General features: G+C 47.2%; 1 long non-coding RNA gene across 3 annotated transcripts; it reads right to left on the reverse strand.

The window, feature by feature from the left end:
* Positions 1-6,826: 6,826 nt before the first annotated feature.
* Positions 6,827-19,144, reverse strand: LOC149126811 (uncharacterized). 3 transcript variants are annotated; one of them, XR_016233492.1, is made up of 3 exons: positions 17,771-19,144; positions 17,531-17,660; positions 6,827-7,039 (listed from the first exon to the last, which is right to left on the reverse strand). It is a non-coding gene; the product is annotated as an uncharacterized LOC149126811 (long non-coding RNA). The 3 variants fall into 3 exon arrangements; XR_016233493.1 differs by lacking the exon at positions 6,827-7,039 and adding an exon at positions 10,395-10,611; XR_016233491.1 differs by lacking the exon at positions 6,827-7,039 and adding an exon at positions 14,582-15,146.
* Positions 19,145-23,346: the final 4,202 nt, after the last annotated feature.

The raw sequence follows: 23,346 nt of genomic DNA on the forward strand, positions 1-23,346 counted from the left end.
CAGCCACCATGGTGGCTACAACTAGTGGCTCCCATTTCAATACAAAGCCCTTTCCATTCAAGCAGAGTAACTGACCATTTGTGGGCTTTTGAGCACAAGTTCATGAATGAGAGCCATGACCAGGGGATGTTGGGTTCTGTCTTAACAGCCTACCTTTGGGTTGTCAGGGATGTTCCTGGTACCGGCATTGAAAAGTCCCATATCCCAGGAACCTAACCTCTGGGCAAACCGGGAAGGTTGGTCATCCTGGCTTAGAAAAACATTCAAGGGGGCTGGTGCTGTGGCGCAGTAGGTTAAAAAGCCGTGGCCTGAAGCACCGGCATCCCATATGGATGCCGGTTCTAGTCCCGGCTGCTCCTCTTCTAATCCAGCTCTCTGCTATGGCCTGGGAAAGCAGTAGAAGATGACCTAAGTGCTTAGGCCCCTGCACCCACATGGAAGACCAGGAAGAAGATCCTGGCTTCGGATCGGCCCAGCTCTGACCTTGAGGCCACATAGGGGGTGGACCAACAGATGGAGGACCTCTCTCCCCGTCTCTTCCTCTGTCTCTCTGTAACTCTGCCTCTCAAATAAAAATCTTAAAAAAAAAAAAAAAAAGACATTCAATGAACAATGTCAAGGTTAAGCTGCCGCCTGCAATGCTGGTATCTTATATGGGTGCCAGTTCGAGTCCCAGCTCTGCTTCCAATCCAGCTCCCTGCTAATGCACCTGGGAGAGCAGTGGAAGATGACCCAAATACTTGGGTCCCTGCACCCACGTGAGAGTCTTGGATGGAGTTCCAGGTTCCTTGCTTCAGTCTGACCCAACCCTGGCCACTGTGGCCACTGGTCGAGTGAACCAGTGTATGGAAGATCTCTCTCTTTCTGTGTCTCCCTCTGTCTCAGTAACTCTGCCTTTCAAATAAATAAATCTTTAAAAAAAAAAAAAAAGAAAAAAAAGAAAGACATTTAAGACCGCGAACTCCGTGAGAGCGGAGCCCTTGTTTAGTTCTGTACATACAATAGACGGTAGAATGGGACCTCAAAAAATCTTCTCAGGTCGGCGCCGTGGCTCAATAGGCTAATCCTCCCGGCACACCAGGTTCTAGTTCTGGTTGGGGCGCCGGATTCTGTCCTGGTTGCCCCTCTTCCAGGCCAGCTCTCTGCTGTGGCCAGGGAGTGCAGTGGAGGATGGCACAAGTGCTTGGGCCCTGCACCCCATGGGAGACCAGGAGAAGCACCTGGCTCCTGGCTTCGGATCAGCGCGATGCACCGGCCGCAGCGCGCCAGCCATTGGAGGGTGAGCCAATGGCAAAAGGAAGACCTTTCTCTCTGTCTCTCTCTCTCACACTATCCACTCTGCCTGTCCAAAAAAAAAAAAAAAAAAAGTCTTTTCACTTTTCAGAACCATCGAATCTATGAACATCCTCTGAGCAAAAAACAAATGCTATCAATTTGAGATACCACCTGCTATCACCATCATGCATTTGGACTCTCTGATCCACAAGGGCTATCTTTCCAGGATTCCCAAGAAGTTCTTTCAATTCTTGGCCAATCTCAGCCAAAAGCCCTGTCTCACTATAGACCTGGAGGCAAAGCTATAAACGCTGCAATTTGAGGGCAGACATTTGGCCTAGAGGAAGGCTGCATCTATATCAGAGTGCCTGGATTTGAGGGTCCAGCTCCAGTTCTCAATTCCAGCTTCCACTTCAGGAAGTGATGGCTCAAGTAGTTGGGTGTCTGCCACCTATACGGGAGATCTGTTTTGGTCTGGCCCAGCCCCAGGCCTGGCTTTTGCAGGCATTCGAGGAGTGAATCTTTAGAGGAGCACTGTCTGTCTGTCTCTCTGCCTCTCAAATAAATAAATATATAAAAATTTTAAAGAAGAAAAACGCTTTGGTTTCAAGGCCAGCTGCCATAGCGTTATGGGAGTGGCATGGCTTCCAAAATCCAAGGTTAATAGGCTGTGAATTGCCACTTTCTGCTCATTGTCCCAGCTGCAGTGGTTCTTTTAACTCACTGTCAGTTGAGCTTGGGGAGGAGAGGAAGGAAGGAGCACCAGCTGTGAGGGGGCGGCTGACAGCACAGCTCTCACCTCCCCCTGCCCACCCCTCCCAACACAGCAGGCGTTTGGTCTTACAGTAGACATTTTTACGGCCTGCCCACTGCGAATTCAAAATTATTTCCAAGTCATTAGGGCCAATTACTCACCTTTGGGCCCTGTAATATCATTTGTTCCCTGCCAAACTGATGGTTTTTCCTGTCGCAAATATGATAAATCCTGCAGGGTGCCTCTCAATCATATTTAAACAGATTCAGATTGTTGCAGGAATTGGAATGAATGAATGAGTGGATTGAGTCGTGAGATGTAGATCTCACGGGTGATTCCTTTAATCTGAGAATGATTCAGTCCTCTTGAGGAGAGATGGCTCGCTGGGAAGGCAGACACCCAATATGAATACTGGTGCTATTTATTTTCTTCAATTTGGCCGAGATTTGAAAGAAAGCAAATATTTCCTTTTGCCTTTATTTTTTGGCATTAAAGATCCAATTTTCTTTCTTCTCCAGCTTGCAAAGATGTATTGAATTACTCTCTTTGTGTAACTCTATCCTGGTATTTGAAAAGAGTAGAAAGATGATGATACAATAGTCCCTGCTTCATAGGAAATGCCAGTCTACTTGAAAGAAAAGATACCAAGAGGGCCTAGCAGTTAAGAGCTACTTAAGACGCCTGCATCCCCTATCAGAGTGCCTGGGTTCGATACCAGACTCCAGGTACCGTCTAGTAGGAGCAAAAATATATCCTGCAGAAAAATTAAATAATGGAACGTGGTGGCAGATGATCATGTCCAAATCAATACCTGAGATTAGAATAAGAAATGCTATAGAATTCAGAGAGAGCTGGGCTGCAGGCTGCTCTTGAAGAGAGAAGCTGGGCTGAGGAGGAGCCATGACTGTCAGGTTCATCACAGCTCCCCCTACACTGTCTGCTTTGTGTTGCTTTATTTTGTGTGGAGGCAAGACAGATGGAGAAAGGCACACTGCACTGAGAGCCTTGTGCAGAAGGAAGTGGAGGCAGGAAAGAAAAGAAGAGAAGAGGGTGTGCGGTGCAATGGGTTAAGCCACAGCTGCCTTGGACACCCACACAGCCCATATCTGAGTGCCAGCTTTGAGTCCTGGCTCCTCCACTTCTGATCCAACTTCCTGCCAATGCACCTGGGAAGTAGCAGATGCTGGCTCAAGTCCTTGAGTCCCTGCCACCCATGTAGGAGACCTGGATGGGGTTTCTGGCTCCTGGTTTTGGCCTGGTTCCGCAGAGAAAGATGTAAAGAAACCCCAGAAGGGACTCTGATTGTGGGCCCAGTCATTTAGTCTCATTTACGGGGAGCTTACCCTGATGGTTCAAGGTTGGCAGTGAGAGGCTCTTCTCTGAGGACGTTCAGCGTCTAGGAGCAGAAGACAGAATATTCTATAAGTAGCACCACCAAAGGAGAGATGGGAAGGGCCAGCCGGGGCTATCAGGGGAGTCTTTCCAGAGGAGAGGGCACCAGAATGGCTAACTGGAGTTGGCCAAGTGGGGAAGTGGGGAAGGGCCATCCAGACAGAGTGGGGACAGCCCGCAGAGGTGCAGAAGCCAGGAGTGCATTGCAGAGATGGCAGGTGGATCGGCTGGCTTTGGGTGAAGGTTAGAAGTGAGCCAGTGGCTGTGGTGAGTCCTGGAGGGAGGGACAGGGGGAGTGATCATGAATGATGAGCTCATGGCAGTGAACTCTGGGGCTGAGTGGGACGGTGACAGCGAGTGTGATGGGGCCAGGACAGAGTACGCCAAGGGGAGGGTGACAGGCCAGACCCTGGGAGGAGCCAGAGACTGGGACTGTCCCCAGACTCAGGACATGGTTGCGTGTAACAAGGGATAGGGATGGCACAGTGCTGGGGCAGCTTACAGAATGCTGCTATGGTGGAGAGAAACAGGGAAGTTAGGAGGTGAAACCCGTGTGTGCAAGGGGAACTGGGGGTGAAAGACGATTATTTCAGTTTGGGGCATGTTCAGTTTTCTCTCTCAAGCTGGTGTGTTTGGTTTCTATAGTTGTTCTTTCTTCCCTTAAATTCTAGTTTCAGTGCTCAGAGAAGAGAAAATAGCTCTGCTTTGTGTGTTGCACAAGCTCTAGGTGCATCTATTTATACAACCTAAAATTACCCAAGGGCCTAAGGGATCCAGAGGAAGCGACTTTGCAGATTTCAAAACGCCAAGCCCCACGCTGAGGAGGGGCTGCCAGGGCTGTGTCATCCTTGTCCTCTCTGGCTGCAGGTGAACGGACACTTGGAGCCTCGTGGGGTTGTCTGGACTTTTTCTCAGCAGTTCTGGCTCCAGGAGTCAAGCCTTGCTGATGGGCCAGTCTGATGAGAAGCACAGGACTCTCAGCCTGGACTCTCCTGGCTCAGTAGCCTACAGACACCAAGCTCTCCCAATGGATGCCTGCTCTCAGGGGGCAGGAGTGCTGCTGTCCGTGGCCTCTGTGTCATTCACTCAGTTGAGTATTTGAAGGCCCTGGCTGGCTACCTGTGAGAGAGCAAATAGGTCAGCCTGACCCTCTGGAGCACCGGCATGGAGAGAGATCTACAGTGTGGGGTCAAGACCGGGCAGAGCGGCCTGACCGTGGTGCTGCTCCAGGAGAGCTGGAACAGAGCAGGTTGGGACAGGCCCAGCTCCAGACAGATGTCGTAACGCTGCCTTGACCCTGACAAGGATGCAGAGTCTCCTTGACTGACGCCAAATTTAACTTGGGTTTCTTGGGGTTAAGCTAGCTCTTCCCAAGGGATGTGCTTAGCAGGACTGAGGCATTACTGACAAAGTAAAATCTGTGTTGGACTGAGATACGACTTTCTTAAACAGATATCTGTGGGGAGCAACTCGGACTAGACTAAGTTACTGGAATTAAGACTTATTCTATGCATCTGCTCTCCCACAATATGGCGCTGGGAGAGAAGGAAACAGCTTCTGCAGAGCTGCCTCCAGTTCGACCAATAACCTGCAGGAGCTGATCCTGCTCCTGATTGGAGGAGAGCAGCGTACTCGGCGTGTGGGTAGCAGAGTTGGGATTGGTGGAAGAGGACTATAAAGGAGGAGAGAGACAACATGCACCAGGAACATCTAAGGGGAACACCTGAGGAACATCTGAGCAGCCCCCGAGAAGCCCCCGAGAGAGCCGGCCGGCGGTGTGCCGCTCCCCCGTGGAAGTGGGGAAAGTGGCAGGGGGAACCGCCCTTCCACAGAGGTGGAAGGGTTGGTAGCCAACCCAGGAAGAACCAGCAGCAAACCCGGGGAGGGCCGAGCAGACAAAAGAACAGCGCAGGGTTCAGTGTCGTTCCTCCATGAAGAGGGGGAGCGACATAATGGTGCCGTGACTCGGATATGAAGCCTAGGCAGGGTTTAGTGTCATTCCTCCATGAAGAGGGGGAGCGACAGATATCTGATACAACTCCAGGAAGCTGCTCTGAAATCAAGGAGGCATCCCGATGTCATTCTTTCTAAAATGTTTATGTGTTTATTTAATCCATTTGAAAGGCACAAGCCTTGTGTATGGTGCAGCAGATTAAACTGCCACTTGGGGCACCTGCAACCCAGATTGGAGTGCCTGGCATCGAGTTCCGCCTCTGTTTCCAATCCAGCTTCCCACTAACGCAAACCCTGGGAGGCAACAGATGATGGACCAAGTATTTGGATTTCTGCCACCCATGTGAGAGACCTAGTTGGAGTTCCTGGCTTCTGGCCTCAGCCCTGGCTGTTGCAGGCATTTAGGCAGTGAACCAGCAAATGGAATCAACTGGGTCTCCCACGTGGGTGCAGGAGCCCAAGCACTTGGGCCATCTTCTACTGCTTTCCCAGGCCATAGCTGAGAGCTGGATTGGAGGTGGAATAGCCGGGACTCAAACTGGTGCCCATATGGGATGCAGGCTCTGCTAAGCCACATGCCGGCTCCTCAAATACATTTTTAAAAATGAATAAAAAAACCTTACCAAAAAAAAAAAAAAAAAAGGCAGAGAGACAGAGAGGGATCTCTTATTCACTGACTCATTCCCCAAAAATGGGAAATGGGGCTGGGTCAGGATGAAGCCAGAAGCCAGGAACTCAATGAGTCTCCTACCTGGGTAGCAGGGACTCAAGTATTGGAGCCATCACTTTCTAGGGTGCATAGTGTCAGGAATCAGGAGCAGTCATAACTTGAACCCAGACACTCTGATACAGGATGCAAGTGTGCCAGCAGCATCTTACTTGCTGCCCAAAACACCTGTCACCACTCCCATGTCATTCTTTAAAAAAAAAGTTTATCTATTTCTTTATCTGAAAGGCAGAGCGACAGAGAGAAAGAAACAGAAAGAGGTTGATCTTCAGTCTGCTGGTTCTCTTCCCAAATGGCTGCAACAGCCAGGGTTGGGCCAGACTGAAGCCAGGAGCCAGGAGCTTCATCCTGGTCTCCCACAGCGATGGCAGAGATCCAGGATACCAGGAAGCTAAAACAAGGAATTGGGCCACTGTTCAAACTCAGGCACTCCAGTACATGGGGTATTGCATCCCAAGTAGTCTCACATGCTGTACCAGGGCAACTCCCTCATCTCCATTTAAAAAACAATTAACTTTTAATTATGGAAAAGCTTAAACACATGTACAAAATGTATACATCAGTGTCATGAATCCCATCCCATAAATCATGTCCTAGCTTCAATAATAATCAGTTATTTGCTAGTCTTTTTTAAAGCATGTTCTGAATAGGTTTAGTTCCTTTATTTAAAAAAAAAAAAAGATTTATTTATTTGAAAGGCAGAGAGAAAAAGAGAGAGGGAGAAAAAGAGAAAGAGACCTGCTGTCTCTTGTGTTCACTCCCCAAGGGGTTCCAACAGCCGAAGCCAGGTGCCAGGAATTCCATGTGGGTCTCTCATGGGGGTGGCAGGGACTCAAGTTCTCAAGTCATCACCTGTTGCCTCCCAGGAGCATTAGCAGAGAGCTGGATCAGAAGCAGAACAACGCTCCCCTGTAGGATGCCAGCGTCCCAAGCGGCGCCTGAAACGGCAGCACCACAATGCCTGCTGATGATAGGTGCTATTCTTGTTTCATTTAGTCTCTCATTTTTCCTTTTCTGCAGTATTTTGAAATAAATCCTGGACATTAGTCCATTTTATCCATAAATACTTTACTATGCATTTTTTAAATTTTTATCTACTTATTTGAAAGGCAGAGTTACAGAGAAGCAGAGGCAGATAGAGAGAGAGGTCTTCCATCCGCTGGTTCACTCCCTAGATGGCCACAACTGCTGGAGCTGTGCTGATCTGAAGCCAGGAGCCTGGAGCTTCTTCTGGGTCTCCCACATGGGTACAGGGACCCAAGGACTTGGACCCTCTTCTACTGCTTTTCCAGGCCATAGCAGAGAACAGGATTGGAAGTGGAACAGCCGGGTCTAGAACTGGTGCCTGTATGGGATGATGGCACTGCAGGAGGTAGCTTCACCCACTATGCTACAGTGCTGGCCATATTGTGTATTGGTAATGGTTAAGGGTTTTTTCTTTCTGTCTGCCTCAAACACAGCATGATACCATTTCACATCTACCAAAATCAGCAATAATGCTTTTAATGCTTTTTTAAAAATGTTTATTTATTTATTTGAGAGGCAGAGTTACAGAGAGAGAGAAACAGGGAGAAATGTCTTCCATCTGCTGGTTCACCCCCCAGATGGCCGCAACCACCGGAACTAAGCTGATTCAAAGCCAGGAGCCAGGAGCTTCTTCCAGGTCTCTCATGCAGGAACAGGGGCCCGAACACCTATCTTCTACTGATTTCCCAGGCCATTAGCAGAGAGCTGGATTGGAAGAGGAGCAGCTGAGACATGAACCGGTGCACATATGGGATGCCGGTGCCACAGGCAGAGGGTTAGTCCACTCCGCCACAGTGCCAGCCCCAGCAATAATGCTTTAACATCAGCAATATGCTGTCCAAGTTTAGTTTTCATTTTGCGATTGGTTTGTTTAAATCAGAATCTAAAGATCTAAAAATCTCCAGACGTTGTTCTCCAAACCCAACTACACACCTGTACCATTTATTTGTTTAAATTTGCTTGTCCTATAGAAATCCCAGCAGTCCCTAGTCAAGTGCATCCTCATGGACGTAACTAAATCATGTTTGGGGTTGGCGTTGTGACAAAGCTGGTTAAGCTGCTACTTATGACAATGGCATTCCATATTGGAACATTTGTGCAAGTCCCGGCTCTTCCACTTCCAACTTAGCTTCCTGCTGATGAACCTAGAAATGCAGTCGAAAATGATACAAATACTTGGGTCCCTGCTAACTCCTGTGGGAGACCAGGATGGAGTTCCAGGATCCTGGCTTCAGCCTGGTCCGGCCTAGTTCTGGCTGTTACAGCCATTTGGGAGAGTGAACCAATAGATGTCACATTGCTCTGTCTCTTCCTCTCTCTCTGATGCCTGTCAAACAAATATTTAAAAATAAATAGTAATTAATTAATCAATACACGAGGAATGTAAAGCCTCCCATCCAGGCTGCTGAGCTCTTTGGGGAATTGGATCAACTTTGGTTCAAATCCAGGAGCTCCGCTTGCTTCACTTTGAAGGCACATTGGTCAAGGAGGTAAGGAAAACAACGGCTCTTGCCACACCTTGTTGCAAACCCCCCCAGACTAGTTGGAGGTGTTCCTATGGAACCCCCAGCCAGGCAGCTATCACTTAATGCCCATCCTCCCGGAGAAGTGAGGAGTGCAGGTTCTTATAAATTGAAGATGGGACTGGGAGGGGCATGTTCAGCTTCGGTCCAACTTCCTGGTTGGTCAGTGGTGTTCTTGACCTTCCTGGGATTGGTGGGCGATGCTGTGCTCCATCGCAACTTTTTTTTTTTTTTTTTTTTTGGTGGCTTAAGTAGGTTTCAGTAAGTCTGGGGGCTCCAGGTAGGAGGCAGCTGCTTCCCATCCTAGCTGGAATCCTGCTGAAGTGAGCCCCTGTGAGACTGACCATTTAGATGCTAATTACAGGAGAATTTTCTTGGGCCAATTGCACCACTCTTTCTGTTCAGTGAATTCTTTGAATTATCCTAAAGGAAGGAAAAGAAACCTTGGGCCAAAGCTGCAAGGCTGGATCCTGATGATATTTTTCCTATGATTTAGGAAAACTTGAGTACAGATTCTAGTTCCATTGGAAATTTTTAAAAATTTATCTATTCATTTGAAAGTTAGAGTTACAGAAAGAGAAGGAGAGACAGATATTTTATCCATTGGTTCATTTCCCAAATGGTCACAACAGCCGGGACTGGGCCAGGTAGAAGCCAGGAGCTTCATCGGGTCTCCCCTGTGGTTGGCAGGGCAGCCAAACACTTGGGCTATCTGCTGGGAGCTGGAGTGGAAATGGAGCAGCCAGGACAAGAACCTGTGCCCAAATGAGACACTGGAGCTGCAGGTGGCAGCTTTACCTGCTATGCTACAGCGCTGGCCCCTTCATCTGATTTTTTATCTGTGAGTATCCAAAGTGCTTTGCTTTTTTCCATTAAGATTTGACACCCCTCCCTTTCACCTGAGGAAGGAATAAAGGCAAGCAGCACAGATGTGACACTTACCAAGAGAGAATATCCCAGGAACACTCTGTTTCAGCCTCGGAAACAGTTCTGTAGCGAATTTAAAATGCCAGGTGCCTAAAATAAAGCTCTTGTGGCAGGCACTGTGACACAGTGGGTTAAGCCACCACTTGAGATACCCACATCTCCTTTGGAGTGCCTGGTTCTAGTCCAGGCTGTTGTGTTTCTGATTCAGTTTCCTGCTAAAGCCCATCCTGGGAGGCAGCAGATGATGGCTCAAGTACCAGGCTCCCTGCCACCTACACGGGAGACCTGGTTGGAGTTCCAGGATCTTGGCTTTGGCCTGACTTTCTGGGCATTTGGGGAATGAACCAGTGAATGGAAGATCTGTCTCTGTCTCTCTGCCTTCCAAATAAAGAAATAGGGGCTGGCGCTGTGGCATAGTGGGCTAAGCCTCCACCTGCAGCGCTGTCATCCCATATGAGCATCGGTTTGAGTCCCAGCTGCTCCACTTGCAATCCAGCTCCCCACTATGGCTTGGGAAAGCAGTGGAAGATGGCGCAAGTGCTTGGGCCTCTGCACCCATGTGGGAGACCTGGATGAGGCTCTTGGCTCCGGACTTTGGATCAGCTCCACTCTGGCCATTGGGATCATCTAGGGAGTGAACCAGTGGATGGAAGACCTTTCTCTCCATCTGTCCCTCTCTCTGTCTGTACTCTACCTCTCAAATAAATAAATAAAAATCTCTAAAAATAAATAAATATTTAAAAGTCACAAAATAAAATGCTTGTGGGTGAGGCAGGCTGGGTGAGAGGCAGACTGCTTGCCTTTAGGAAGTGTCAAGATGTAAGCGATAGCATAGAATTTACCTATTAGCCAGAGTTGCTCTGCAAGAACTCAGGAGGATCCTTGGGCAAAAATGGGAGGAACTAGCGGAGGTCACAGAAGAAAAAAGGAGAGTTTGGGTCTGCTAGCCTCGGAGACTTTCCCTTCCGGTGTGTTGACTGTATCAGGATATTTAAGAACTTCCTGCATCCCAACCTCAGTTCTCCGACTTCTTCCTTCAAATGCAAATAAGAGCATTTACCATTTGGATAAGAGAGGCAAGCGCAGTTTCTCCAACCTAAATCAACTCCCTTTTTTCCTGTGTGTGGGTTCCCAGTTATTTAAAGGCAAAAGAGAGACCCACTGAGAGCTGCATGGGTAATGGATGGGGGGTGGGGGTGGGGGGGCGGAGACTGCTAAATTCAATAACAAAAAATAATTGAATCTGGATCATCTTAGAAGACGCCAAATCCTGCACGATTTGACATTAGACAACTCTTTATAGTAAAATGTTAAGTACTTAATATTTTATTTTCAGTGCAGGTCATCTCGCATCGTACCCCAAAGCTATTTGTTCTTAGAACGAATGTGCATATGCTTATTAGATTTAACAATCCACTGCTCTCTGTTAGAAAAGGGTCAGGCTAAGCCTGACTCCCCTGAATGAATGCGCCTCATTTGCACTTGTGGTGACAAAAACATTAGTTCTCCACGGGGCCTAAAGGATAATAAATGGAAACGCTGTCTCAGTCCTTTTTTTATTCCCATATATTTTCTTTTCTTGCTGCTCTGTGAGTGTGGACTATTTCCCATCCTGTGTTCTAATTTCAGACTGAGATTAAGGAGTAATCGAGAGAGTTCTAGAATTTAAGCCAAGGTGCGAATCCAGTAGCCATTTACTTCCTTTTTTTACTCACTTCCCTACTGAAGTGGCTTTTGTTGATGATCTGAGTGGGAAATTGCTTAGGGTTAAAATGATCATTTGTTTAGCAGTGTGCGATTTTTGTCTGTTCAGAATGAATTGGATTCATTTTGCTAGACTAATACTCATTTCTGGTTTCTGGAGGGTGCACCACCCAGCTGCCTCTGCTCCTCCAACTGCCTTGTAACAGCCCCTCTCTGGGGACGGGAGGTGGAAACTCTGGGGGCTTGGGGGAGCTCAGACTCTTGCAGCTGATGAAAATGCTTCATCATTGCTGTTATGGGCCAGGGTGAAGACGCATCTTCAGTAACAAGGCATGACTGTAATTCCTCACCCTCTGGCTATTAGTAATCATGATTCATTTCATGAAAGAGGGCCCAAAGCACATTGCGACTGGAAGGATTTCAGGTTTGGGCGTGTGAGGCCTTTCCCTTCTCCATTACAAGGGGAGATGAGTGTGTTCTCCTAGGGGACAGAGGTCTGGGTCTAGCAGAGGAAGGATAGACCTTGTGCGTTCGAAGGTCTTACTCAGAAGCATGAGAACATCAGCTCGCCCTTTTCCGTGACTATCTAGATTAAGAGTCCTTGGTGATATTATATGCCGTCTAGCCTCCGGAAAAGGAATACATGTCCAAATGCCTTGGGCTGTAGACCTAGTCCTGACCTAGCCTGGAATTTTTTGGGATTATTCACCCTTGCTAATGAGTAACTTTCAGGACTGCATAGCTGGGAGGAACTTTAGAGATAAGGGGAAAACAAGGTTGGTAGGGCTTAGGGCAATGTGCTCCAGGACATTGATACTTGACCACAGAATGAGGCTAAAACCAGGACTTTTGGCTCTGGGCCTTGTGCTATTGGCACTAAAACAGAACTTGATCGGAGCATGGGCCCTGTGAGTCACCCATGTCCCTAGACCTCACCCTGCATGTGATTAAGATGTTACCTGATTCAAACAGCAGCCTGTTGGGAATCAGAGGACCTGGGTTCCAGTGAAGGTTTTGCCATTTCTTGATGCCATGGTCTTAGGCAAGATATTTACCTTTACTGAAACTAAACTAGAAAAACTCATTTTCCTCATTTCGTAAAAGAAATTTAACAATATTACCGACAAGCAGTGGCTGCTGTAACAGTGAAATATGATAATGCATATGAATTTCTATACAGAATCCGTAGCGTATAATTCACATAGGCTGGGTTGCTATTGTTATTAATCAACAGAATTTTTCCCACTGAGAGCTGAAATACAATGAAAGGGTAAGGAGGGTGTTGATTTCCGTGTCTCTCCAGGACACTCCCTCTTTCCTTCTGCCATAATTTCCTTGCACATTTTCACGAGGATGCCCACAGTGTTAGCCCATGCGCTCTTGGGCCAGTGGGTGATGTGAGCTTTTGGGTTCATCCCTCGCCGGAATCCGGCTCAGGCCACCTTCTAAAGGCAGAACCCCAGAGAAGGCTGGTCACTGCTGCTCCTCTCACTTCTCTTTTCTTCTCATTCCTCTCTTCCTCCCCTCTCTCCTCTTCAACTCCCTCTTTTGCCTTTCCTTTTACCTCTCTTTCCTCTCCATTTTCTTCCCGTGTTCCTCCTCTTCAGTTTCTGCCCTGATCTGGCACTGGGTACACTAGGAAATTTTCAATGTCTTCTCCTCCCAGGGTTTGTTAAAAATATTTTTTTTCCTAGAAGTATGACAGAGAGATGCCCTGCGCTTTTAAGTACAGATGCAGGAGGCTGTTCACTGTTGTACTCTCAATTCCATCCCCCCATCTCAAGGCAGCCTCTAGGAAGCACCGGGCAAGGTGGTGCTGCAGGAGCAAAGAAGAGTACTTCTGTCCAACGAGTGCTTCTTGTTTTCTTTGTTCCCACACTCCATTGGGTTGGCAAAGGCTTAGTTATGTCTTCGCTCTGTCTGAAGGCTGCCACTGTCCAACCCTTTCTATTACAACTGTGATGTTTTACCATTTGTATTTACTGTTAAAAACACCAAGGCCCAGAAAAGGTCAACAATTTGCCTGAGAACACCCAGATACTAAGAGGTGGTGCCCAGAATTGAACTAAGATAATTGTACCCCAGGGTTTCTATTCTTCGGGCTGCTGTGCCCAGCCAGGGTGTGGTAGAAGGCAAGGCACACGGGATGTTGCTCCCTTCTCTCCAGGTCCAGAACCCAAAATCATCTCCATGGATACTCTAACTCTATCAGAGCCAGAAGAAGCGTACTGGACAGAGAAGCCATCCTCTTAGCCTACAGACATCCCAGTTAGCTCCTATTTCTACCTGATCCACATCTAGGTTCAAAGACCTAACTCACACAAAAGTCATAATAATGTGAAGTTAGCTCAGGTTAAACATGAAAGCCCATAGGATTCAACTTTTTCATGCACACATACACACATTTGTTTGCTTAATATTGGTTCTGAAATTTGCTTTGCAAAAAATGACCTCCCCTCCCTTGTGAATGTTCTTGTGAGTCTGTCCTCCTGCTGACCCTGAATTTCAAGGAGGACACAGATGCTCCTCGGCTGCTGCTCAGCCCTCTGGCTATACTTTGAGAGACAAGTAGGTACATGATTTTCTGCTGGCTTACAAGTAGGGAGACATTAAAGAGTCACATGGGTTGTAAGTATTATGTGGTATGGCTATATGGGCTTGATTGTCTTCCCAATGACATTTACAAATGTTAGAAGGTGTCTGTTAGATTCTGTCTCATGGGAATTTCATTTAGATCCTTGATGTAAATATATAAATATCAGTTCTAGCATGCAAGAAGAACGGTGGTACAACTTATTGATGATTTACTGTGGATCAGGCACCTTAATGGGCACTTAACAAACATGGATTCTCTCAATGACTTTTTTATTTTATTTTATTTTTGACAGGCAGAGTGGACAGTGAGAGAGAGAGAGAGAGAGAGAGAAAGGTCTTCCTATACCGTTGGTTCACCTTCTAATGGCAGCTGCGGCCAGCGCACTGCGCTGATCCGATGGCAGGAGCCAGGTGCTTCTCTTGGTCTCCCATGGGGTGCAGGGCCCAAGCACTTGGGCCATCCTCCACTGTACTCCTGGGCCATAGCAGAGAGCTGGCCTGGAAGAGGACAGAATCCGGCACCCTGACCAGGACTAGAACCCGGTATGCCGGCGCTGCAGGTGGAAGATTAGCCTATTGAGCCGTGGCGCAGGCCTCTTAATGACTTTTGAGGTAGGCATGACCGTCTCATTTTATTTATGAACAAATGAGAATTTAGAGAGTTTAAGCAACTGGTTTAAGATCATGCAGCTAGATAGGGGCAGAGTTAGGATTCAAACTCAATGCGTGCTTTAAAATAGATATGAATGCTGTTTAACATCTCCTGTATCTCATAACAATTTATGGGTAGACCACATCTCGCATCCTAAAACATCCTTCCCTTCACACTCCTCTTTCCACTCCCCCAACTTCTAACATAATTGGAGCCTCCTGCCCCAAACCCTTTTCTTTCCTTGGCCTGCTTTAGTGGGGCTCCCAGGCCCACCCAGTCAAGGAAACAGCTCTTGCCTTCTTCACTAGGACTTCCACATTGTCAAATCCACTGGACCTTGTCCCCCTTCCTTCCCTCCTCCTTCTCTTCGGGATTTCAGGAATATTTGACTCAGTTGCTCCCTCCCTCCTTCTCAAAAGAACCGCCTCCTTGGTCACTCCATTGTCCAATTGCTCCATTGTCTTTCCACTTCTCATGAATCTCCGTGTTGCAGGTATGTATTTCTGATCGTTCAGGCAATAACCATTGCTTCCTACTTCCTCATCAATAAAACCCCAGTGTCAGTCGAGGCAGCAAAGTACCCAGTTGAAAGGAGTTAGAGGGGCTAACAGGTCCTTGCTGAAATGAGAAAGGGGCAGAGTCATTTGAAGAGTGAACAAGAAGCTGCCTTTAGCAACACTTAGTTTTATCGTGAGAATAGGCTGGACAGGATTACCAGTTCCAGCCCATGGGTGGATTTTTTGCTCTATCAGGAGAGCAGGCTAGATAAGATTAAAAAGTCCAGCCCTCTGATGGATTTTATCTGTGCCTCTGATTGGTTGTTATTCCAGTCTCCTGATTGGTTGTTATTCTAGCCCTCTGATTGGTTGTTAGCTGTTGTTCTGCTCTCCCCTAGTTGGTTAAATCTAGGTGGCCACTTTTGTGCATAAAAACAGCTGGTACCCACAGGCTTCCTGGGCTACTCCTCCCTTGGAGCCACCCTCCTGACTTCTGTGGCAGGAGGTTTCTTGCTTTCAATAAATATCTTTTTTTTTTTTTTTTTTTTTTGACAGGCAGAGTGGACAGTGAGAGAGAGAGACAGAGAGAGAAAGGTCTTCCTTTGCCGCTGGTTCACCCTCCAATGGCCGCCGCTGCAGCCGGCGCACCGCGCTGATCCTGGCAGGAGCCAGGAGCCAGGTGCTTTTCCTGGTCTCCCATGGGGTGCAGGGCCCAAGCACCTGGGCCATCCTCCACTGCACTCCCTGGCCATAGCAGAGAGCTGGCCTGGAAGAGGGGCAACCGGGACAGAATCCGGCGCCCCAACCGGGACTAGAACCCGGTGTGCCGGCGCCGCAAGGTGGAGGATTAGCCTATTGAGCCACGGCGCCGGCTAATAAATATCATTTTGTTCACTGTCCCTGCCCACTTGGAAATTCTTCTTTGACCTGAGACAAGAACCGAGATCACCTTCATTGTCCCGTAACACAGCTATAGACACTTTCTTTACTGGACACACTTGGAGCTCTGAGTGGATTGGTATCATAGTCCTGGCCAGTGAAGAAGTCAACTGAGTACAGGTTTCTAGGAAAGCTTGCTTGTTGTGGGGGAAAAGGGGACTGGTTTGCCACATGCTCCTCCTCCTTCCTTTGAATTGTACCTACAGTTGCAACTACCACCTTGAGACTGAAGATTCAGCACAAGGACAGACACCTTCACGTAAAGATGGCAGAAGAGGAAGATAAAAGAACTTAGTCTCCAAAGTAAAACTGATCAGCTATACCAGTAGCTGATTGGCTGATTAGGCTATACCAGTAGATTAGTCTGCTCAGCTCTAATAGCTTGTTATGTGAGAATGCACCTGTGTGTTTTAGATGCTCTATCAGTGTTTTCTATGATTTCTCATCAAATATGCACTTTTTATAAAAGTGGGAGAGAGAGAGATTTTCCATCTGCTACTTCATTCCCCACATACCCACAACAGCCTGGACGAGGCTAGGGCAACCCAGGAGCCAGGAACTCCATCTGGATCTCCCACAAGGATGGCAGGTCCAAGTGCTTGGACCAGCATCCTCTACCTCTCAGGTGCATTAACAAGAAGCTGGATTGGAAGCAGAGGAGTTGAGATTCCAACGGGCACTCTGATATGGGACACAGGTGTTCCAGGCTGTGACTTAACCTGTAGTGCAATGCTCCCTCCCAAATATACATTCTGAACTGATAACCCACGTGCCCTTGCAATCATAGAAACACCCCAGATGTGGTCATTTTTTTTCTTTTACCTTTTGAATGCTCTCACTGGGAGATTTTATTCATTCCATTAGCTTTAAATAAGTATGATCTACAAACTTGGGCCTGATGATCTACAAACTTAGTCCCCTTGCTCAAGCTTACATTGCGCCCACATTTCAATGTCCTGATGGATTTCTAGGTGTTATTGATTCTTCCCCATCTCCCACATCTGGCCCCCAGGAAATCTTAGATTCTGTCCCTTAAATATGTTAAGAATGCATTACTTCTCTTCATCCCCTGAGATACTTCTTTAGAAAAAGACATAGAAATTGTCTCCCTCCACGCACAGCCTGGATGGAGAGGACCTCGCACTGACAGCATTCTGTCTCCATCAATACAACTTTCCTCCAGACTTGGCAAATCCCTGAAAGAGACTGTAGTTTCAGATTAAAGCATCCACAGACGTTGGATGCCCCCCCCACCCCGCCACAAACATACCCATTCTTTCTATTTCCTCGTCTCTCACCTTCGCTATCTTCAACAATCCTAAACTGTGACATCATGATCCTTACCCAATCCTAATCCAGCTTCCTCCAAGACTGCCTTTAACCCTGTTAAATACAATTTGCAGGAGGTCGTTGTTAGGGACTGGCCTTCTACACCAATAGGACAGACAAAACCAGGGTGGAATCACTCGTGCTAGGGACCAGGTCATCCAACTGAATTCTGACCCAGCGCAATTTTCCAAAACATCAGGAGACTCATGACAGCTAATCAGAAACAGCCCAGCTTACCTTAGCCGTCATGACAAGAATCACCCCCAAAGGAAAGTACCTTTGAGGCAACCAGTCTGCTATTTGTTTTCTGTTTCTGCTTCTTCAGTCCTTTTCCACTTATAAAGCCAAACTTCTCTGCTCAATTCATCTACAATCACAAATAAAAGCCAATTAATATCCTTAAAGTTGCTGTAATTTTGTCTTTTGATAAACCAAACTATAAAATGTCCCTGAAATTCAAGCTTGTCTTTTCCCTACCATAGATGATGCCAATTTCTGTCCAGGTGGTTGTTCCCCTTCAACACAGAAAGCAGAACACTCGGCGTTGCCTCGTCAACAGGTGATCTCCATAGACATCACCTCCTGACCAGCACCACTCAGACTTCTTTATTGGTCTCCATTTCCACCCTCGCAACCTGCAAATGTGTCTTCCAAGCAGCAGTCAAGCGGCCCTTTATAAAAAACACACGATCTCAAACCTTCTGCACTGGCTGTCTCCTGCCTCTGCGTCTCACTTGTGATTTCAGCAGCGGGTGGGCTGGGCAGCCCCAGGCGGGCTTCACATCAACACATCCGGACAGCAGCTACCTCCTGACAACACCAGGCAACTGTTTCCTGCCTGGGGAGTCCTCCCACATCGCAGAGATGAGGAAGCATGAGGCAAAGGATGGTCAGTGCCCCCTCTCGTCCATCGGTCAAGAATCGTGGAGACTTGCTTTGTTTCCCAGGAAGTCCCAGCAGTCGAAGTTCCTCTTAGATCTGTTGTAAGGGGGCAGACTTAGGCAATGGTTTCCCCAATTTTCCCTTCTTCTCTTGATGTCTTAGGTTTCCTTCATATCATTTTATTTATTTAAAAGTGAGACGGTTCCTTTTTTAAAATTTTATTTATTTGAAAGAGTTACAGAGAGAGGTAGAGACAGAGGTCTTCCATCTGCTGGTTCACTCCCCAAATGGCTGCAATGGCCAGAGCTGAGCCAATTCAAAGTCAGGAGCCAGGAGTTTTTTTCCAGATCTCCCAAGTAGATGCAGGGGCCCAGGGACTTGCGCCATCTTCCACTGCTTTCCCAGGCACATTAGCAAAGAGCTGGATCAGAAGTGGAGCAGCTGGGGCTCAAACTGGTGCCCATATGGGATAGTCGGTGCTTCAGCCTGGGGCTTTAACTGGCTGTGCCACAGTGCCGGCCCCAGATCACTTTAGATAACTACCTGCACCTAAGTTTTTTCAGGCTCTGCTTTCCGAGGGAACCACAGCTAAGGAATCCTATGTGGGCTTTCCTTTTCATTGCAATAATCCTCACTGTGCCAATAAATTCCTGCTCACCTGTTCCATCTCATCAGTCTTTTCTCCCCTTCTTTTATTTTAAGAATATTTATTTGAAAGGGAGAGTTAGAGAGAGAGAGAGAGAGAGATAATGACCTTCCATCTGTTGGTTCACTCCCCATATGGCTGCAACTGTAGGAGTTTGGCCAGGTCAAGGCCAGGTCAAAGCCAGGAGTCTGGAACTTTGTAAGGTTTTCTTATGTGAGTGCAGAGGCCCAGGATCTTCTGCTGCTTTTCCAGGCCATTAGGAGAGAACTGGATCGTAAGTGGAGCAGCCGGGACTTGAACCAACAGTCATATGGGGATGCCCTCCCTGCAGGTAACAGCTTAACCCACTGCATCACAAGGCCAACCCCCATATTCCACTGTTTAAAAATATTGATTTTCATTTTTATTTGAAAGGCAGGGATTCGGAGAGATCCTCCATCCCCTTGTTTACTCCCAAAATGCAAGCAACAGCCAGGCTGAAATCCAATCCAGGTCTCTCATGTGAAAGACGGAGATCCAAGTACTTGAGCCATCATCTGCTGTCTCCCAGAGTGCGTATTTCTGATACTAGAAGTTGGATCAGAAGCAGAGTAGCCTGACTTGAAACGCACTCTGATAGGGAATGTGGTGTCCCCAATAGCGACTCACTGCTGTGCACCTTTCACTTTTTTGGGTCCCAGATCTTGTTAGGCCGTCACAAAACACACCAAACACGGGAGTGAGGGGAAGGGTTTATTGGGGGAAAACCCAGCAGACCAGAGGGAAGGGGCGAAGAGGGAAAAAGAGAGAGAAGGAGAGTGTAAGAGAGAGAGGGAGAGAGAGACAGAGAGGAGAAGAGCTAGCAAGGGGAGAAGAGAGAGAGAAGAGAGCGCAGAGAAGAGAGAGTGAGAGAGAGCGAGTGTAAAAAGAAAGCAAGCTTGTCTGGGAAGTGGGTCTAATATCCCTTTTCCAGGGGGTGGGCAGGGAAGTAGGAATAGTGAATCCCATTAGGATGGGGGACGAGCTTGACAATGTGGCCACCTGGCTTCTGACAGTGTTGGCGGGGACTAGAGCCTAGGATGGTGTCAGGGTGTAGATCGTGCCATAGATAAAACTGCGCCATTTTCCTAACAGACCTAATGCTGTGTCTAGCGCATAGTAATTACTCATGGCTATTTATGTAACTGAACTGCTTGTGCTCACAAGTTAGTGGAATAATCAACAGCATTATCATGTTCTAGTTCTTCTGCCACACTTCGGTTTTGTCTCCAAACTATTTCTCCTAAAACTCATGATGACTGACATTTGTCAGTGGACATTTTTCTGATGTTTCGGCTACTTTCTAGCATGTATGTGTCTGTGGAGAGAATTGCTCCTGCTCTGACCACCCCCTCCCCGGCGCTTTCAGATGCAGGTGCTGCGTGGCCCTAGATTCCCAGGGTCCTACAGCCTCCCTTCCTCAGCTCTGCCTTTCCCTAACTGCTGGTACGATTTGTAAATCAACCTCTTACTCAAATCTGCTCTTGAATTGAGGCAATGGTAGTGCTGCCCCTCAGGGGCTCTGCTCAGAAGGTCATGTATCACCCCTCCAGATAACATCTTGATGTCTATTTATCTCGAGGGCTTTTCCAGGAACCCTGGGCGGTTGCTGAGTAAGAACTAGCCTCCGCCTGACCAACTGGGGACCACTTTACCATCATCAAAATTCCCAAAAGACCTCAATGGCCACCAACTCATCCAAGGAGGGCTGTGAGCACTGCAGGCTGCCCAGGGACTCGCACGCAAGCTGGACGTGCACTTCTCCAACTCAACGTCAACCACACAGGACCTTATGTTGACTCCTGGAGGAGTCCCGGCGGGCCTAAGTGAGTGATGACTGCCTGGCTCCTTGCTCTGTGCTTTGCAAATAAGTACCCACTTTCTTCCACAAGACCATTGATTGGCTTCAGGTGAGTGGGCCCACGTGTGGGGGACTCTACAAGTTTCTAACTGATTTGCAACTCCGTTCATTCCTAGAGAGCACACACTCAGATGTGCTTAAGCTGAGTGATCACCAGGAACTGGTAAGACCCAGTATTTTTGATGGGTATTATGAGGAACCTATTTCTTCTAATATTTCTTGGAAAAGCATGGTTTAGCGCAGAGATATCTTATTACAAAAATCTTCCCTTGTACTTCTCTCTATGCTATCTATAACTAACAGAAGTTAGAATTCAAGGATTGAACTTGCTCTAACTGCTGACGAAAAAGCACCTAAAATCCCTTCCTGCCTAAATCCCACACAATGCTATCACTTTCTAGAAAATGCTTATTCTCTGACCTCAAAAGCTGTGGCAGCAAGAACATTTGAAATACACACACAGTATGAATGCCAAAAAATTATTGAAATTCTAGTTTAATTTTATGTAATTAAATTTTCATTTATGTTTTAAAATAACTGATTGCTATCAAAATGCAATCAGACATTTAAAATAATGCTAAGGCATTTCTAGTTCAACTAAAAATAGAGAAAACACGATGAATTGGAATCTAGAAATTACAGTGTAGTAAAGCTATAGTGGTAGCTTTTGTTGAACATTCGGGGGAACAGGGGTCGTCTCCCCAATTTACTTATTTATTTTTGGAGATTTATTTGAAAGACAGTTATAGAGGGACAGGCAGAGGCAGATGGGGTGGAGGGGAAAGAGGAGAGGGAAAGGAGGGGGTGAGAGAAAGGAGAGAGAAATCTTCCATCTGCTGGTTCACTCCCCAAATGGCTGCAATGGCCAGGACTGGGCCCGGCCCAAGCCGGGAGCTAGGAGCTTCATCTGTGTCTCCCACATAGGTGCAAGGGCCACATATAACTATGCATGAACTTCAGAGTTTTTATGCCATAATATACTTAATTAACTAATTCCATTTTCCATGATCTTAAAATATTTATCTATTTATTTGAGAGGCAGGGAGGAGAGAGACAGCTCCCACCTGCTGGTTCACTACCCAAATGCTTTTAGCACTTGAGGCTGCCTTGGGCTAAAGCCAGGAGCTGGGAACTCCATTCAGGTCCCCTATGTGGTGACAGGGACCTATCTGAGCCATCACTACTGCCTCCCAGGGTCTGCAGTAACAGGAAGCTGAATCAGGAGCAGCAGGCAAGTATGAATTCAGGTGGCTCTGATATGGGATGCAGGAATCTTAACCATTAGGCCAAATGCCCACCCCTCCATGAACTTTTTAAAAGAGCCTTTTAAATATTTTTATTTTTTCTTTTATTTATTTGAAAGGCAGACAGAGAGACAAAGACAGACAGAGAGATCTCCCTTCCCCTACTTTACTCCACAAATGCTTGCAATAATCAGGGCTGGGCCAGGTAGAAGCCAGGAGCCAGGAACTCAGTCCAGGTCTCCCACGTGGGTGGCCAGAACCCAAGTGCTTGAGGTATCATCTGCTGCCTCCCACAGCGCACATTAGCAGGAAGTTGGATTGAGAAGTAGTGCTAGACTTGAACCTGAGCACTCCAATGTGGGATTCGGGCTTCCCAAGAGGCATCTGAACCACTGTGCCAAACACCCTCCTCTCCATGAACCTTTTGAAATACTCTTGTACATGTATTTCCTTCCCTCCTCATTGTCTCAATATGGCTTTTTTATTTGTAAAGATTTATTTTTTTAATTGAAATGCAGAGAGAGAGGGAGACACAGTGAGGTTTTCCATCTGCTAGTTCACTCCCCAAATACCCTTAACAGCCAGGAATAGATTAGACAGAAGCTATGGAGCCAGGAACTCCAACCAGGTCTCCCACATGGGAGTATTTGGGCCATCACCTGCTGCCTCCCAGGTGCATTGGCAGGGAGCTGAACTGCATGTGGGGAGGACCAGGGAATTGGACGCAGGTATCCCAAGAAACAATGTAACTCACTATGCCACAATGCCCACCCCTAGTTAAGCCATCATTTCATTTGGATTAATATTTATCTTTTACATTATTATCACTATGAAATGTTAATTATGATTCGGTCATAAGTTTGTTGTGACTAATTTTCATTCCTTGAGCAAAATCTGCTTTCCCTCTTAACAACTGCCTCCCCCTCTGACTTTCTGAGCATTTATGCCACTTCATTTCATTACTGCTGCACGGATAGGCAGAAACTCCCATGTAACTGGCTTACTTCCCAGCTGCCTGCAATGGCTGGGGCAGGGCCATGACCAAAGCGGAAGCTGGGAACGCAATTCAGGTGTCCCATGTGGGTGGTAGGGACCCAATCACTTGAGTCATCACCACCGCCTCCCAGGGGCTGCACCAGCGGGAAGTTGGGGTCAGAAAATATAGCTGGACATTGAATCCAGGTGTCCCATGTGCGACTAGAGTGTCTTAATCTCTAAGCTAAATGATTTGTCAGTTTTTTTAAGTTGGGTTTATTGAGGTCTTATTTACATATAGTATACAGTTTTATAGATTTTAACAAATAGATACAATTGAGTGACAGCAGTCAGTATATAGCTCAGTTATGTCACTCCCCCAAATCTGTTGTGTCCCCTTGTAGTCAACTTCTTCCCCCATCTACAG

The sequence above is a fragment of the Oryctolagus cuniculus genome, chromosome 5 (genome assembly GCF_051225735.1).
Source record: "Oryctolagus cuniculus isolate XC-2025 breed Fujian yellow rabbit chromosome 5, ASM5122573v1, whole genome shotgun sequence".
Lineage (NCBI taxonomy): Eukaryota > Metazoa > Chordata > Mammalia > Lagomorpha > Leporidae > Oryctolagus > Oryctolagus cuniculus.